Source organism: Meleagris gallopavo, chromosome 2 (assembly GCF_000146605.3).
Source record: "Meleagris gallopavo isolate NT-WF06-2002-E0010 breed Aviagen turkey brand Nicholas breeding stock chromosome 2, Turkey_5.1, whole genome shotgun sequence".
In the NCBI taxonomy this organism is placed as follows: domain Eukaryota; kingdom Metazoa; phylum Chordata; class Aves; order Galliformes; family Phasianidae; genus Meleagris; species Meleagris gallopavo.
In genome coordinates this window covers 99,213,172-99,230,411 of record NC_015012.2, presented here as the reverse complement: position 1 = coordinate 99,230,411, position 17,240 = coordinate 99,213,172, and positions in this window count along the sequence as shown.

Here is a 17,240-nt window from a genome sequence, read left to right as displayed (position 1 = left end):
ACTTGCTTTTGTTGAACCTCATCCGGTTTCTTACTGCCCAGCTCTCCAGCCTGTCCAGGTCTCGCTGAATGGCAGCACAGCCTTCAGGAGTGTCAGCCAATCCTCCCAACTTCGTATCATCAGCAAACTTGCCGAGGGTGGCCACTATCCCCTCATCAAGATGTTGAACAAGACCGGACCCAGCACAGACCCCTGGGGGACACCACTGGTCACAGGTCTCCAGCCAGACTCTGCACCACCAACGACAAGCCTCTGCGCTCTGCCAGTCAGCCAGTTCTCAACCCACCTCACTGTCCACTCGTCTATCCCACACTTCCTCAGCTTTGTTATAAGGATGTTGTGGGAGACAGTATCAAATGCCTTTCTAAAATCAAGGTAGACTACATCTACCGCTCTTCCCCCATCCACCCAGCATGTGACAGCATCATAGAAGGCCACCAGGTTGGTCGAGCACGACCTCCCCTTGGAGAACCCATGCTGACTACTCCTGATAACCTCCTTTTCTCCCAGTTGTCTGGAGATGGTATCCAGCACAAGCTGTTCCATCACCTTTCCAGGGACAGAGGTGAGGCTGACAGGCCTATAATTACCCGGATCTTCCTTCTTGCCCTTTTTGAAGACCGGAGTGACATTGGCTATCCTCTAGTTTTCAGGGACCTCCCCTGTTATCCAAGACCTCTCAAAAATGATGGAGAGCGGTTCGGCAATGACCTCCGCCAGCTCCCTCAGCACACGTGATGCACCCCATCAGGTCCCATGGACTTGTGGACCTTAGTACTGCCTAGGCGCTCACGCACGTCCTCTTTCCTGACTAAAGGGAAGTCTCCCATTCCCCAGACCCTCTCACTAACCTCCAGGGTGTGGGAAACCTGAGGGAGAGCCTTTTCACTGAAGATGGAAGTGAAGAAGACATTCAGTATCTCTGCCTTCTCAACATCTCCCATTACCAGAACCCCCCTCACTTAGTAAGGGGCCCACATTCTCCCTAGTTTTTCTTTTGCTGTTAACATACTTGAAGAAGTCTTTTTTATTATCCTTTATCACTTTAGCCAAATTCAATTCCAGGTGGGCTTTAGCCTTCCTTGTTGCATCCCTGCAGGCCCTGACTACATTCCTACATTCTTCCCAAGTGGTCAGACCCTTTTTCCACATTTCATGGACCCTCTTCTTTCCTTTAAGCTTGCGCATGAGCTCCTTGCTCATCCACACAGGTCTCCTGCCACCTTTTCCCAATTCCTTGCTCAGAGGGACGCACCGATCCTGAGCTTGGAAGAAGAGCTGTTTAAATGCTGACCAGCTCTCAGAGGCCCCCTCACCTTCTAACACCCGAGCCCACGGGATAGCTCCAAGTAGGTCCCGGAAGAGATCGAAGTTGGCTCTCCTAAAGTCCAGGGTAGCAATCCTACTTATTGCTTTGCTTCTTCCACTCAGGATCTTGAACTCCACCATCTCATGATCACTACAACCTAAGCTGCCCCCAGCCTTTACTTCCTTAACACGTCCATCCCTGTTGGTGAGAATAAGGTTCAGTAACACCCCTCCCCACGTCGGTTCCTCCACCACCTGCATCAGAAAGTTGTCTTCAACGCACTGCAAGAACCATCTGGACCATGCGTGCCTGGCCATGTTGGTCGTCCAGCAAATATCTGGATAGTTGAAGTCCCCCATAAGCACCAGTGCCTGGGAACGTGACGCTACATCCAGTTGCTTATGGAAGGCCTCATCAGCCTCCTCATTCTGATCAGGGGGCCTATAGTAGACACCCACAACAGTGTCACCCTTACCAGCCTGCCCCTTGATTCTCACCCATAAGCTCTCCACTGCTACACCACTCTCCCCCAAGTGAAGTTCAATACATTCTAGCTGCTCTCTCACATAAAGAGCAACTCCACCACCCCGCCTAGCCAGCCAATCTTTCCTAAAAAGCACATAGCCCTCCATGACAACATTCCAGTCATGCGAGCTGTCCCACCACGTCTCCGTGATCGCAATGAGATCATGACCTTGTGACCGCACGCAGAACTCCAGCTCTTCCTGTTTATTTCCCATGCTACGCGCATTAGTATACAGACACTTAAGAGAAGTCCTTCACTTTTAGCAGTTTTTTGTCTATAACATAAATATTTTCTACCTTAAGGGTCACAGAATTTGGTCCAGAATTGCATTGTGCTGGACCAAAGCATACAGCCACTTTTACCTTAAGCAGTGTGGTTACAGATGGAGAATTAACTAAGAAATACTACTGTGAAAAAATACACAAATAAAGAGTAATGCCAACATTTTATTGGTGCTGAAGTAGCTTGCCTTATTGCAGAATAGTCAGCCAAGATATTTGCACAGTTTGACTAGTGATAATTCTCACTTTTATTGAGATTTTACACAGAAGGAGCAAGGAAATAGCAAGCAGTATTATCTACACATCACAGCATATCCAGGTTACACAGTCGCAGCAGCAAATGCCAACACACAGTATGGAGCAGTTGCATAGAACCCCAAAGCTTAGTCAGTCACACAAGTAGTGCGAGTCATGCAGGCATCAGAGGAATCATGTTAAAAAGGTGAGTATTAAAAAGGAGAGAGTGTTAGATTTAATGTAAGCCCTCTTCTGACAAAAGGGAAGGATGGCTGCCAGTAGATACAGGCTGTCAACGGTTTACAGGCTGGTTCGGCCCAGTTCCATGACTGGTGGAGTGGAGGGATTTCAGAAAAAGGGAACAGGAGATCCCAAAATGATTAAAAACAGCGGCAACGTTCTGAGGAGAAACAAACTAATTTACTAAATATAGAATTGGAACGCAAGATAACACACCATAATACAATATAATTCGAATTGAAGCTAATAAATCAAATATAATGAGAGATAGAATGTCCGAAAGGTGGATAGGCCTCACCATAACGCTGAGGTGAGATGCGCAGTCCGGTTGAGCAGCAGGGAAACAGGAGGAGAGCTGACAAAGAAGAGTGGACGAAAAAGAGCCCATCAGGTGACCTTGCCAGGAGTTATATCTCCTCTCTGTGACAACAAAGACCCTGGGGAATGTAGTTCTTCTTCTCTTCCAGGCAGGTACCCAGAACTTGAGCATTAACAGTCAAACTCCCAGTGCCCCGCATGATGTTATGATGTGGAATATCGAAAACCAAAAATCACAAAACCATGACATTCCACCCCTTATTCTACATCACTACATCATGCTTAATATATACAAACAATAATTACCAAACATTAAACACGCACACACACAAACCTATATATATATACATGGAATTACTGACTGCACTCCCCCAACATTAAATTCCCTTGTGGTACATACTGAACATCCCCATTTCTCTGCATCCCCCACCAAGTGGACCCAGGTCCCTGGGCAAATACAGTTCCATGAAGAGGTTTGCCCTTTCCAGAAGCTGGAAAGACCCAAGCTGGTTTACCCAGCACGTTCTTTACATGTGCTACAGGGGCCTTGTCTCCCTTAACAGTATGTAGGGAATTAGCAGGACCATCACGATTGATTGATCCTCTAGTATTGACCAACCAGGTGGCTTCTGCCAAATGCTTCTCCCAATGCTTAAATGTTCCGCCACCCATTGCTTTCAGCAGAGTTTTTAACAACTCATTGTAGCATTCGATTTTACCAAAAGCTGGTGCATGATAGGGGATAGGATAAATCCACTCAATGCCATGATCTTTGGCCCAAGTATTTACAAGAGCATTTTTGAAATGAGTCCCATTATCTGACTCAATTCTTTCTGGGGTGCCATATTGCCACAGGACTTGTTTCTCGAGGCCTAATATGGTGTTCCGGCTGGTAGCATGGGGTACTGCATATGTTTCAAGCCACCCAGTGGTCGCCTCTACCATAGTAACCACATAACACTTACCACTGCAAGATCGTGGCAAGGTGATATAATCAACCAGCCATGTCTCCCCATATTTATACTTTTGCCATCGCTCTTCCCCCCAGACAGATTTCATCCTCTTGGCTTGTTTAATTGTGGTGCATGTCTCACAGTCATGACTAATCTGTGCAATAGCATCCATAGTTAAATCCACCCCTCGGTCTCTAGCCCATTTGTATGTTGCATCTCTTCATTGATGGCCTGAGGTCTTGTGGGCCCACCGAGCTAGAAATAATTCACTCTTGTGTTGCCCGTCCAAGACTATTTGAGCCACCTCAATTTTGGCAGCTCGGTCTACCTGATGGTTATTTTGCTGTTCTTCAGTAGCCCGACTCTTGGGCACATGAGCATCTACATGGCGCACCTTTACAACCATATTCTTTATTCGGGCAGCAATATCTTTCCACAGCTCAGCAGTCCAAATAGGTTTACCCCTTTTTTGCCAGTTGTTCTGTTCCCACTGCTGTAACCACCCCCATAAGACTTTGCCACCATCCATGAGTCAGTGTAAAGATAAAGTATTGGCCATCTCTCCCATTCAGCAACATCCAAGGCCAGTTGGACAGCCTTTAACTCTGCAAATTGGCTCAATTCTCCTTTCCCTTCAGTGGCCTCTGCAACTTGTCGTGTGGGGCTCCACACAGCAGCTTTCCATATGTGATGCTTCCCCACAATATGACATGACCCATCTGTGAACAGGGCATATTTCTTTTCATTTTCTGGTACTTCATTGTATGGTGGGGCATCTTTAGCACGTGATACTTCTTCTCCTGGTGATGTTAGAAACTTTTTACCTTCAGGCCAGTCCATGATCATCTCTAGGATTCCTGGATGGCTGAGGTTCCCCATCTGCACTCGCAGCATAATCAATGCAATCCACTTACTCCAAGTGGCATCAATAGCATGAGGGACCCTTTCCCTTGAACATCCAGTTCAGCACTGGCAGTCGAGGTGCCAGAAGGAGCTGTGTTTTCTGTACCGATTACTTCGGAAGCAGCCCGAACCCCCTCATACTAAGGCTAAGATCTCCTTCTCAGTTGGAGTGTAGCCCTCTTCTGACCCTCTGTACGCCCAAATCCAGAATCCCAGGGGTCGGCCTCGGGTCTCTCCTGAGGCTCTTTGCCACAAACTCCAAGTGGGACCTTTCTCTCCAGCAGCAATGTAGAGGATGTTCTTTACATTCTGTTCCATCTCTACTGGCCCCAGGGCCACAGCACGGGCTATCTCCTGCTTAATCTGCTCAAAAGTCTGCTGCTGCTCAGGACCCCACACAAAATCATCCTTCTTCCGTATCACCTGATAAAGAGGTCTTACAATGAGGCTGTAGTTTGGAACATGCATTCTCCAAAAACTCACTACTCCCAGAAATGATTGTGTCTCTGTCTTATTAGTGGGCCGAGATGTGGGAGTGATTTTGTCGATCACATCTGTCAGGATGTGACAACGGCCATCTTGCCACTTTATACCTAGGAACTGAATTTCCTGGGCAGGTCCTTTCACTTTATTTCGCTGAATAGCAAAACCAGCACGCAGAAGGATCTGGATTATTTGCTCTCCTTTCTCAAAAACTTCCTTTACTGTGTTGCCCCACACAACGATGTCATCAATATACTGTAAGTGCTCAGGAGCACCTCCCTGTTCCAGTGCAGCTTGGATCAACCCATGGCAAATGGTTGGGCTATGTTTCCACCCCTGGGGCAAACGATTACAGGTATACTGAATGCTCTTCCAGGTGAAAGCAAACTGTGGCCTGCATTCTTTGCCCAAAGGAATGGAGAAAAAGGCATTAGCAATGTCAATGGTGGCGTACCATTTGGCTGCTTTTTTGGCTGCTTTTGACTCCAGTTCATATTGGAGCTCTAACATGTCTGGCACAGCAGCACTCAGTGGGGGTGTGATTTCATTCAGGCCATGGTAGTCCACTGTCAGCCTCCATTCTCCACTGGCTTTATGCACTGGCCATATGGGACTTAAAAGGTGAGTGAGTTTTGCTAATCACTCTCTGATTCTCTAGTTGATGAATCAACTTCTGAATGGGGAGCAAGGAATCCCTGTTGGTGCGGTACTGCCGTCTACGCACCGTTTTTGTAGCAATCGGTACCTGTTGCTCTTTCACTCGTAGCAACCCCACAACAGATGGATCTTCTGATAGACCAGGCAAAACAGTCAACTGCTTAACATCTTCTGTGTCTACAGCAGCTATTCCAAAGGCCATTGATACCCTTTGGGATCCTTAAAGTATCCCCTTCTGAGGTAATCAATACCAAGTATACATGAAGCCCCTGGGCCAGTCACAATAGGGTGCTTTTGCCAGTCTTTACCTTTACCAGTGAGGCTGATTTCGACCTCCAACATAGTCAGCTCTTGGGAACCCCCAGTCACCCCATGAATATAAATTGATTCTGTCCCTTGGTGACTCGAGGGCATTAGAGTGCACTGAGCACCAGTGTCCAACAGGGCCTTATATTTCTGTGGTTCTAATGGGCCAGGCCATCTAATCCACATAGTCCAATATACTCTATTATCCCTTTCCCCCCCCTGGCTGGGGGCTGGGCTCCTCTGTTTGTTACTTCCGTTGTCTGCAGCAACAGCAGCACCTTTTTGGAGAAGTTCACCTTGGTGGTCGATTTGTCTTGTAATTCCTTTATCCGTGCTTGAAGTGCAGGGGTGGGTTGTTTATGCCACTCCTTCATATCTTCTCCATGGTCACGTAGGTAATGCCATAAGGCAAAATGTGACATAGTCTTACTGTTGTCACTTGCTCGAGCAGGAGGACATCTTCTTTTGATAGCTGAGACATTGGATGACACCAGCTGGGAGGAAATCAAGTTGATCAGCCCCTCCAGTAGGCTGTTTTGGGAATTCTGGTCTCCATTGGATGTATCTGTTACCACCATGGATCCATCAGCATTAGGCACAGTAGACAGTTTGTCTATTATATCTTCTTGCTTGCTCTCCATTCCGTTCAGCTTTTCAGCTACCTTTACAATGGCTGAAACACAAGCTCGCAGAGGGCTTAAATGTAATTCAAAGTCTTGAAGTTTATTAATCAGTTCATTTATAAGGGGTCTTCTTTCCCCTCTGCCATACATTGCCGCAAATGTACTGGCAAACCTTTCTGGTGCAGTCTTTGTGAATGTACAGCACATGTTTGGTGTACCTGACTGTCCCAGGATCATGCTCTTGATCTGGCTCATCAGGAATGAAATCGGGGCTATGTAGCATTTCCATCACAGCATATTCTCTCAAATAACAATGCCTTTTTTTATATCAGTCCATTTCTTTTTCTCAGGCATCAGATCGTCTTTGAAGGGGTATCTTTCTTTTACAGCTAACAGCATCATCTTCCAGAGGGTAAAGGCCTGGTTCTGGCATATACTAATACTTCTGTCAATGGCTGAGTCCCTAGCAATGCCACCCAGTTGGCAAGCTTCTCTACTATCTAGCCACACACTGTTGGCCCCATTGTCCCAACATCGAAGTACCCAGGTGACAATAGGCTCATTTGGGTGATGTGAGAAGTCTTTTCTGGGACTTCGAATTTCATTCATTTTCAGAGATCGATCAACAATTTAGTTCAGATTGGAGGGTGTCTCGCTCAATTTGAAGGGTGTCCTGTTCAGATTGGAGGGTTTCAAGTTTGGATTGAAAGGAGTCTCGCTCGGATTCGAAGGCATCTCGTTGAGATTGGAGATTCCTTCTCTCAGCTCGGAGATTTTCCCCTTCGGCTTGGAGACTTTCTTTCTCAGCCCAAAGATTCTCTGTCTCGGCTTGGAGACTCTCTCTTTGGGATTGTGGGAAGTTTCTCTCTATTTGGAGGGCATCTCTCTCGGATTGGAGGTCTTTTCTCTCAACTAGGAGACTCTCTCGCTCAGCCTGGAGATTCTCCCTCTCTGCTCAGAGTCTCTCCTGGAAACTCTCCTTCTTAGCTTGGAGACTCTCTCGCTCATTTTGTACTGTCTCCCTGAGACTCTCCCTCTCAGCTCTCCGACACTCTCTCTCAATTTCACAAACTCTCTCCCTCTCTGGGATAGTATTGAATAAGGTCTGATAAGCATTAGCCAGGCCCCAAATCATTTGTGCCTCCTCAGATCTGCCTGAGCCGCAACATTCCTGTGTCAAATATGTGTTTAAGCTCTCAGGGTCTTTTAGGTGTTCAGGAGTAAAGTTCCACGACACGGAAGATGTCCATCTCTCTAAAGTCTCTCCCAAGCCTCTCCACACTCCCTGCCACTCAGTATTCTCCGGTTTTGGGGAAGGCTTCTTCAAAATATGATAAATACAAATACTGACTGAAATGATGAACAGTAAATTCAGGGAGATTAACAACGTGATCAGGTGAGCGTTCAAAAACTGCATAAAGGATTCAAAGGAGAGACTGGGAGCCTGCTTAAAAATCCCAAGTTCTGTGAAATTAGCAGCTCCCTCTGCAAACAGGTTTAAAAGAGAAAGAGGAATCATTTTTTTTTCTCTTTACAGAAGCAAGATAGCAGTGCTCAAAGTTTACAAATATCCCAGAATATTGGCAGTCCGCCTGGACTTTCATGGTCAAGTTTTCAGTGAGCACCTGTGAAAAAGATAAACTTTCCCAACAAAGCTCTCTGAGGGCAGAGACAGATTGGTTCTAAAAAGCTAAAAAGTAGCTAATGCCTGCATTCTCCACCAAGAATGTCAACAGTTTACCGGCTGGTTCGGCCCAGTTCCATGACTGGCAGGGCGGAGGGATTTTGGAAAAAGGGAACAGAGCACCCCAAATGATTAAAAACAGCGGCAATGATCTGAGGAGAAACAAACTAATTTACTAAATATAGAATTGGAACGCAAGATAACACACCATAATACAATATAATTCGAATTGAAGCTAATAAATCGAATATAATGAGAGAGAGAATGTCCGAAAGGTGGATAGGCCTCACCATAACGCTGAGGTGAGATGCGCAGTCCGGTTGAGCAGCAGGGAAACAGGAGGAGAGCTGACAAAGAAGAGTGGACGAAAAAGAGCCCATCAGGTGACCTTGGCAGGAGTTATATCTGCTCTCTGTGACCACAAAGTCCCCTGGGGAATGTAGTTCTTCTTCTCTTCCGTGCAGGTACCCAGAACTTGAGCATTAACAGTCAAACTTCCAGTGCCCCATGTGATGTTATGACGTGGAATATTGAAAACCAAAAATCACAAAGCCATGACACAGGGGTGGTGAAATGAGAACTGGCAAAATAGTCTCTACTGGTGAGTGAGTGACAGGATCAAATCTTTCACCGTCCCCTTTATTGAATTTAAGGATTGTGATTTTGTCCATTAAGGATGTGATAGACAGGTGTGTTGGCTACTTCAATAGGAAGATGCTGCTGTGTCTCTTTAGGTGCTAAGGCTGATTTTGTCCGATTGAGTTTATGCTCACTCAGGAGGGATCCAATCACAGATGAGTCCTCCAAGAGGCTAAAGATGGTCATTTCATGAGGAAAACAAATACACTTTTAAACAAAGGGCTGACATCTAGAAATTCAAAATTTAATGTGTCTCACAGCTCACATGAATTACTGCAGGAGGAAAGCAAAAACAACAAAAAAATAAAAATTTCTTGCTTAATTTTGGCAAAGGAAATGTTGCAGCTCATGTTAGTTTAGTAAAATCAGCACCCACAGTTTCTAAATAGTAAAACAAGACTATGAATTATATATGACTGCAGGACAAGAACACACAATTGGTTTTCATCTCTTCTTTACATTACAGAAATAGCTGAAATTTTTATTTTACTTTTTTTTTTTTCCCTACACTGTCAATGCATTTCTGCTGCTTGGAGAACTAAATAAGTGGTTACAAACAAGCCACATCAGAACTTTTTTTAGATTAAGCTGCCAAGAATAAATATTTCAGTGTTCTCTAGCTGTATGTGACAGTTCATGAGTGGCAAAGTTGAGATCCAAAATTTACCTGTAAGCATTGCTGCTTTTCTAAGGACCCCTCAGCTCCCCCTCTGCTCTTCACAAACATCTCCTCATTCAGGTATGCCACGAAAAGAGCCTGTCCATACATGTAAAGACTCGCATAAACAGTTCATAAAAGAAAAGCTAATGTTTGGGGATGTTTTGTTGTTTGTTTGTTTGTTTGTTTGTTTTCTGCAAATTATAGCTACAGATTAATGTGGATTATTTTAAAAAAGATATTAGCATTCCCTACTGAATATTCTGAAATAAATAAAATGATAAGGAGTAGATACATTTCCGAAAGATTAAATAGTTCTGCTTTGAAAATCTACCCTTCAGCTACTGCCATGCTAACCAAACTGGAAATATCCCTACACTTACAGCACTTACTGACTGTTCTTAGACTAGAGCTGATATAGAAGTAGTTGGTCTTGGTATTTCTAAACATATACTATTGATCCTTGTCCGAATAAATAAATTTTTCATTGAGAATCAGGGAAGCAGAAGAGTAACCAAAGTTTTAAATGTTGTGATTTCCTGTGTTTCTTACTGTTACTGTTCTACTTTTCTTCTGTGAGCAATGGCATTTTAAGATCTGACACACATTTTAAAGTTATGAATGTGGGTTTTGGAGAGGTATTATTTGAAGGATTCCAGGGGAAAGGGGATCTTCAGCATGCTGCTGGGTGTAGCAAAATGCTAAGCAATTTGCCAGCCTGCTCCATAGTGTCCAGTCCACTACTCATCCATGCAGCACACAGGGGCTTTGTGGAACAACATTGTCCACTTCCAATTTCAGGATCAAAACTGCCATTTGTGTCTACACCCAACTTTCAATACTTGGTTTTGTTACTGCACAAAATATTCAAAAAATAGCTAGAAATGTTATGGCTTTTATATCTGACAGAAGAACACTACTCATAGGTGCACTGCCATCTTCTGGGAGAATCTATTCAGTTTTGAAGCCAGATGAATTAGTTACTTTGTCCAACTTCTTCCCAGTATAGTGAAGGACAAGTTGTATTCCAAATAGCTGATACTAAAGTTAGAAGTTTTGAATTTTCACTTTATGATGTCTTACTTCATTCAGCACCAAGAAACAAATGTTATTGAATGCCATGGTTATGAGTACTAACACATGGACTGCTGAGGAAAATCCTTTTGATGACCACACACGGCAAGAAATCATTTGTAAAACACCACTTTCGTAGAAAGTGTTCAAAATTTTTAGCTATCATCTCTGAAGTCCTACTCCTATTCAATAATCGAAAGGAAAACATTAAAAAGTGTCTAGATTCAATACACAGATCTTCATTACAAGTTTGAAATATATTAACTCATCTTCAAATATTTCAAATTACTTTTTATCTATTTTTTGCCTACTGATGAACACTGACCCTCTGGATCAGGCTGTTAATAATCCGATTTATGACATCTTCCATACTTAAACAGATCAGAAGGAGAAAGCCTGCATGCCTCAGAGGAAAAGCAAACACTCCAGTTATTTTAAACATCTTTTCACAAAATAATGTTATCTTTCACAGACTAGAAAAACACTACCCAAAATCTCTTGCAGAAATGACATTAATTCATTAAGTTTAAGGCTAGTATATACCAAATCTCCACTTCCAGTGAGGTGGTTTACAGAATTTCAATCTACAGTGCAGAAGTAAGGAACCAGAGAAGAGAAACTGTTTATTCCAACCTATTTTGTGAACAAATGTTATCAAGTAAAACAACGTGGTCAAATGAAACCATCTGTTTAATTAAGCCTCAAAGTCCCAAGTAAAAGTATTTTTTACTGCTTATACTTACGGGCTATGGACAAGCTAATTGCTATCATCTATCTCCAAGAAAAGACAGACACCATATTATTGTCTAATTCATTTATAATCGCCAAAGACACCAGATCTCTTAACTTATCCTTCTTCTATTCACCCCTTTTTCCATAGGCTGGAAATATGTCAGATCAAGAGGAGTTGAAAGGATTACCTGTTAGTCCATGCTGAATCTTGTATTTCATATTTATGCAAATAAATCATTCCCAAGCCAGTTTATCAATTAATGATAAATTCACACTCTCATTCATTCTACCAGCAATAACACTTGTCAAAGTTAAAGTAAATTCTTTGTGCTGTAAAGAAACAAAACGGCTGGAAGGGTTGATAAATGCTGGTAAGCCCAGGACATGATGCACAGACCTGGAAGTTCAGCAATTCCATAGCTGCCACTGTCTTGTGCAAACTCAGACTGGGACTAGCACAGAACAAGGTTTATTTGCCGAGTAGCTGTCTGCAACTGGCTGCTTTTCTGCATCTCATCTCTCACCTCCAGTGGATCTCAGCTAGAGCTCTCCACACTGTTTTGAAGGCAAAAGTGAATCATTAGGCTACAATTATGTTGTCTAACGTACATACACTTCTGGGCTTTGTGTTACCTTCATGTTCAGTGAGATGTCCAACGCAGGTATTTTCTAATCTGTGTTTACTCCACACCTTAGTTTGACCATTTCTAGGAACATCTGCTAAGCTTGCATGTATAAGAGTCAACTAATGAAAATGGCTGGTTGATCTGACTCTTGTTCTAAAATCTTCCTTCTATAAATATCTACCCTGCCAAAAGGACCTCACAAAGAATCACAGAATAGAATCAAAGAATCATTAAGGTTGGAAAAGACCACTAGGATCATCTAGTTCAATCATCAATCATCACCACCATGTCCATAAACCACGTCCCTCAGATAGTGGGCATAAAGAGAGGTTCATTGATATCAGTAATACAATTGATCTTCAGTACTCCCAAGGAAAGCTCATGTGTGCAAACAATCATCCTTGCGTGGTTCTTCCACACTGTGCATAGCCTCTGGAAAACTTATGACAGACAGCTACATTAGAGAAGTATGAGCATTTGATTTGGGGTTGGGAGAGGATTGGGAAGCAGGGGTTGACAGATCTCTTGTTGGGTTGTGATGCACAGCAATGGAATTATGATCTAAGTGTCCACATGCATTCATGTCCAATAAAATGAGCCAGTTCAATTTGAAACTGGGACCAGAAGCATTTCCAAGATCCAGGTAGTTTACTGGTGCTACAGATGTATGAAAATCATTAGTTGAGCACGTAAAACAAATCCCTGATTTTGTCAAAACCAGCAGTCACACAGTAACAGAGTAAAAGACAAAGCTTTTTGCTAGCAGTGAACAGAATCCTGCTATCCCATGTTGTCTTAGGAAAAATAAACAGTGAGGGAGGATTTTGCAGAAAAATTTCAGTAAAAAAGGGAGACAGAGACTGAGTAGATCTGTTTTCCAGACAGAATGAAGGTAAGCTATTGCTCCCATCCCTGGGAAGGCCAGAGTGCCCCATGGACTACCTTTAATGTACTTCTCTGCACAGATAAGTTGCAGAAATAATAACCTTGAACATGGGACCTGTCAAAACCAAATTCATATAAACATCTTCCACCCATTCATGTGAACCAGAAACAGGAGGAGTAGAGGAAGGTGTTCTTCAGAAATTGCTAAAACTCACAGAGCAGAGATGGCTGTGGCTACACTGCATGTTCTCCTTTGATTTGCCCCTGTTCCTAACAATGCTTTTATGGGAGGGTCCAGAAGAAATAAAGATGTTGTGATACAAGTTATTCTCAATTATTTCAAGGCCCACAGTATTCATTAAGGATGAACTTTAAATATGGGACACTGCTGATATTTTATATTGAAAGTGATTTTCTAAAATTCATTAAAGAGAACTTTTTTTGAGCTAAGTTAGGAATAAGTGCTGGAATCTTGTTTTACAGCCTTAGAATTCAGAAATGTAATTTCAAATATTTACAAGGCTATTTACAAAGACATAGGCTGAAATGTAGCTTCTAGAGAACTAATTTATGAGCTCAAAATGAACAAAAATTACTGCTTGCTTTCCCACAGGAAGAAATCATCAAATTTCTCTCGTTCTCTTTCCTGTATGATTAACTATTACTTCTGTACCAGCCAAGAGATGACCTGCAGTAACCATTTACAAGAGGCTAAAGTCATAAATAGATACAGTCTCAAAAATATTTATCTGAAATAAAAACAACTCTCAGACCAGCAGAGTAACATCACAGGTTTGCTTGGCACGCACAAGTATATGAAGACAGAATCTTCCCACATGCAGAGCCTATGCAGTTTTCTCAGATAATTCATGCAAGCAAAGCAATGAGATCCAACAGCTAAAAAAAACAAGTCAGATACAGATATATAAATATCGATACTAACAATGAATACAAGCTAGATATATTTCATTGACAGCAAAAATAAATGCAGATCAGTTTTACTGGACTTGCAAATAGGTTTGCAAAGTCATAATTAAACTCAGACCTCAACATCAATGGAAAACTCAATTATATCAGCATCAACAAAGCCTATATATAATGTATCTATGTTCATAATGGGAAGCAACTTCACAAAGACATGGATAAATATAGAATATACCTATACATGAAAAAGACTGCAGATAACTGCCTGAATGTGCTGGACGCTATAACTTATTAATGCTTTAAGGACATTAAATTAATTCCTATCATCAGACCATTCCCTATAAAGTTAGGAAGCAGCTGGAAGTTGCAATCCTCAGAACATAATCTTTTTCTATTCCTCTGTAAAGTTCTCAAACAACTGTGGTGGTAAAGCAGAGCTCAAAGGTTTGATCTCCCACACTAATTCGTTCAGAGCTTTATCGCGCTGCCAATAACTCACATATCAGGAGTGCTGGCTCCTCTCTCCTTAACCACCAAGAAAAAGGACTGCACATCTGCATGTCCAGTTGCTATGAGTGCTGCCTTATTTTGGTATATGACAAAGGGCCAAAAAATTGGGGGTGCTTTGGGGAAAATATTCTCTCCTCTAGTGAAGGGAATGCATGCATCCAAGCCAGAGGAACCAAGCAAGGAATCTGACTGGGCTCAGATTGGCACTACAAATACAATGAGATTTCATCATTTGTTCCATGAACAACAAAGTTTCAAAAACGTAGAATTCTGACATCTTTTCAGAAATCAATTGAAATATTTTGTTCAAAACTGCAGGAAACTTGGTACGAAGTTCAATAATTGTGAAGCAATCGTATTATGCATAAGGCATTCTTCAAGAACACATGTGGAATGGCTAATCAGTACATCAAACACAATAGCATACATTAATGGAAACAAAACATAGTAAAGAAAACTAGGTCCTGAATTTACAGTGATATAGTCCAAAGATTTTATTCCACAACCTTGAAGCCAGATCTGGAGTAAATTTATTTCCTATAACTCATTTGAAATATAGCAATACTCCTATAAGAAAAGAATACAATTTCTACTCCAAATGTGGTTATATTTATGATATTGATAGACTGAAAAAAATGATATCTGAAAACATTAATAAAATATGGAAAAACTGTTTTGCCTAAGGAGATAGGGTTTCAATGAACTGAACAGAGTTAAAGGGTTAAGGATAGAGGTTTGAAGTACTAGCAGAGATAAAAATGCAAGCTGATGTATTCAAAAGAGACCAGAGAAATCAGATTTATGTGCACAAAGCCTGTAAGAAAACAAAATTTCCTGTTGCCACAGAAATTGAAACAAAAGCAAAAACCATTCCCAATCACAATGAAAGGCTGAGATTTTGAAATTTCTTTTGGAAGAAAGTTTTTAGGGAAAACTATTAATTTAGAGCCACTAAAACTTGTTACTTCCTGCAGATGACATGTTTTTATGTAAGTAAGGATCAGGATTTCTTTTTGATAGTTCAGTTCAGTTCTATTTATATCCTCAAAATATTAATAACTATGCCATAACATTTATACTTAACACACAAGAAAAACTTTTTCACTGCTACACGCAAAGGTGTTTCCAACAAATCAAACTGATCACAGAGAAGATTAAATATTTCTGCTTCATGCTTTAACTTTTAAAATCAGACATGAAATGGAAATATTAGCACTTCATTTAAAGTGTGGTTCAGGGAAGATAAATCAGATCTGTATAGTGCTCACATTGTCAAATGAGCCCTACCAAGAAAAAAATAGGCAAATATGCAAAAAATCAAGAGTAGCCCTGGAATTTTGCTCCTGGCAGACTGTCACAGTACCCCACTCATGTCCATGTCCTCAAGAATCAATTTACTGTCTAGGAAGACATTTCAGTATCTTTTGACGTGTATTCCCAATTTCATCCCTGAAGGCCCTTCATGGGAAGTATTAGTTGGCACCACAGAGGATATCAACTTCTCCACTTAAGCCCAAGACACTGTTACAACTGAAATTCAAATGTACAAAATTGGATCACATTTCCTATAAGTCTCCTCTTCATACCTCAATACTCAGGCCTTTGTGATGCAGGCATCTAGCCCAGTAAATTCATATTAAAGCCACTGATTAAGGCCCTCAGTAGAGGAAATTTGTCCATTCTCAGAAAACTGACAAATTATGCTGTGTTGACTTATTGCCACAACTATGGAGTCACTGAAAAAAGTTGGGTGTCCGCCAAGAAGACAATGATCCAGAGGCTTTCCAACTTCTCAAGCTCAGATCACCCTTCCAACTACTCAGATTTTCATGACTCAGCAGAGAATTATTTTATTTTTTTTAAACCTTGGCTCATTTTTGGAATCTCCTTTATCTTGACACAGATTTATGTCAGTGTGACTGAGATAATGACCAGCTGGATCTGGGGCTGGACAAGGTGTCACAGGGGAGCAGGAGGAATCCTTGGGCAACTTTTATCACCAACCCTTCATCTTCATTATTGCTGGCTTGAGCTCAGCTCCCTAACTCCCTAAATAGTGCAGGAAAAAAAAAGCCTTTCACAATTTCACGTATATAAAGAATGTTATATCTGTCAAAGTCTCCTCTTCTGTAAAAAGCATGAACATTAAATAATAATATTAGAACAATTTCTCTCTTGAGCCCATCTATCCACTTCAGTGCTCTATTTCTGCTTACCAGCCAGTAAGCAGTTACTGGCTGATGCTAGTTTATTTACTGGAAAGAGCCCTTTTTGAAATGCATTCACCAATTATTCCAGAGGAACATACATACCCATTTGTAACTACTACTTAAAACAAATAATTTTCTTTCTGATCACACTTCACAGTTAGATTCCCATTAAAGGATCGGGTGAACAGATGGGGTCCACCAGGCTTTTCATGTTTTGGTTTGCTGGTTTGTTTGTTTTTTTTTTTTAAGTATGCTTAATAATGAAGCTCTCACTCATAAATTTGTTAAAAAAAATTGGCTCATTTCCTTTCTTAAAATATGGTTTTCTTGTATCAGCTTTTTACTTCCCATCTCAACCAAATAGACCATTCATTTCTCCTTACTAACCCTTAACTGAACATCATGAACAACAGCAGAAGGCAATGGATGATCTAATGCAACCACAGAAGCAACATGGATTTT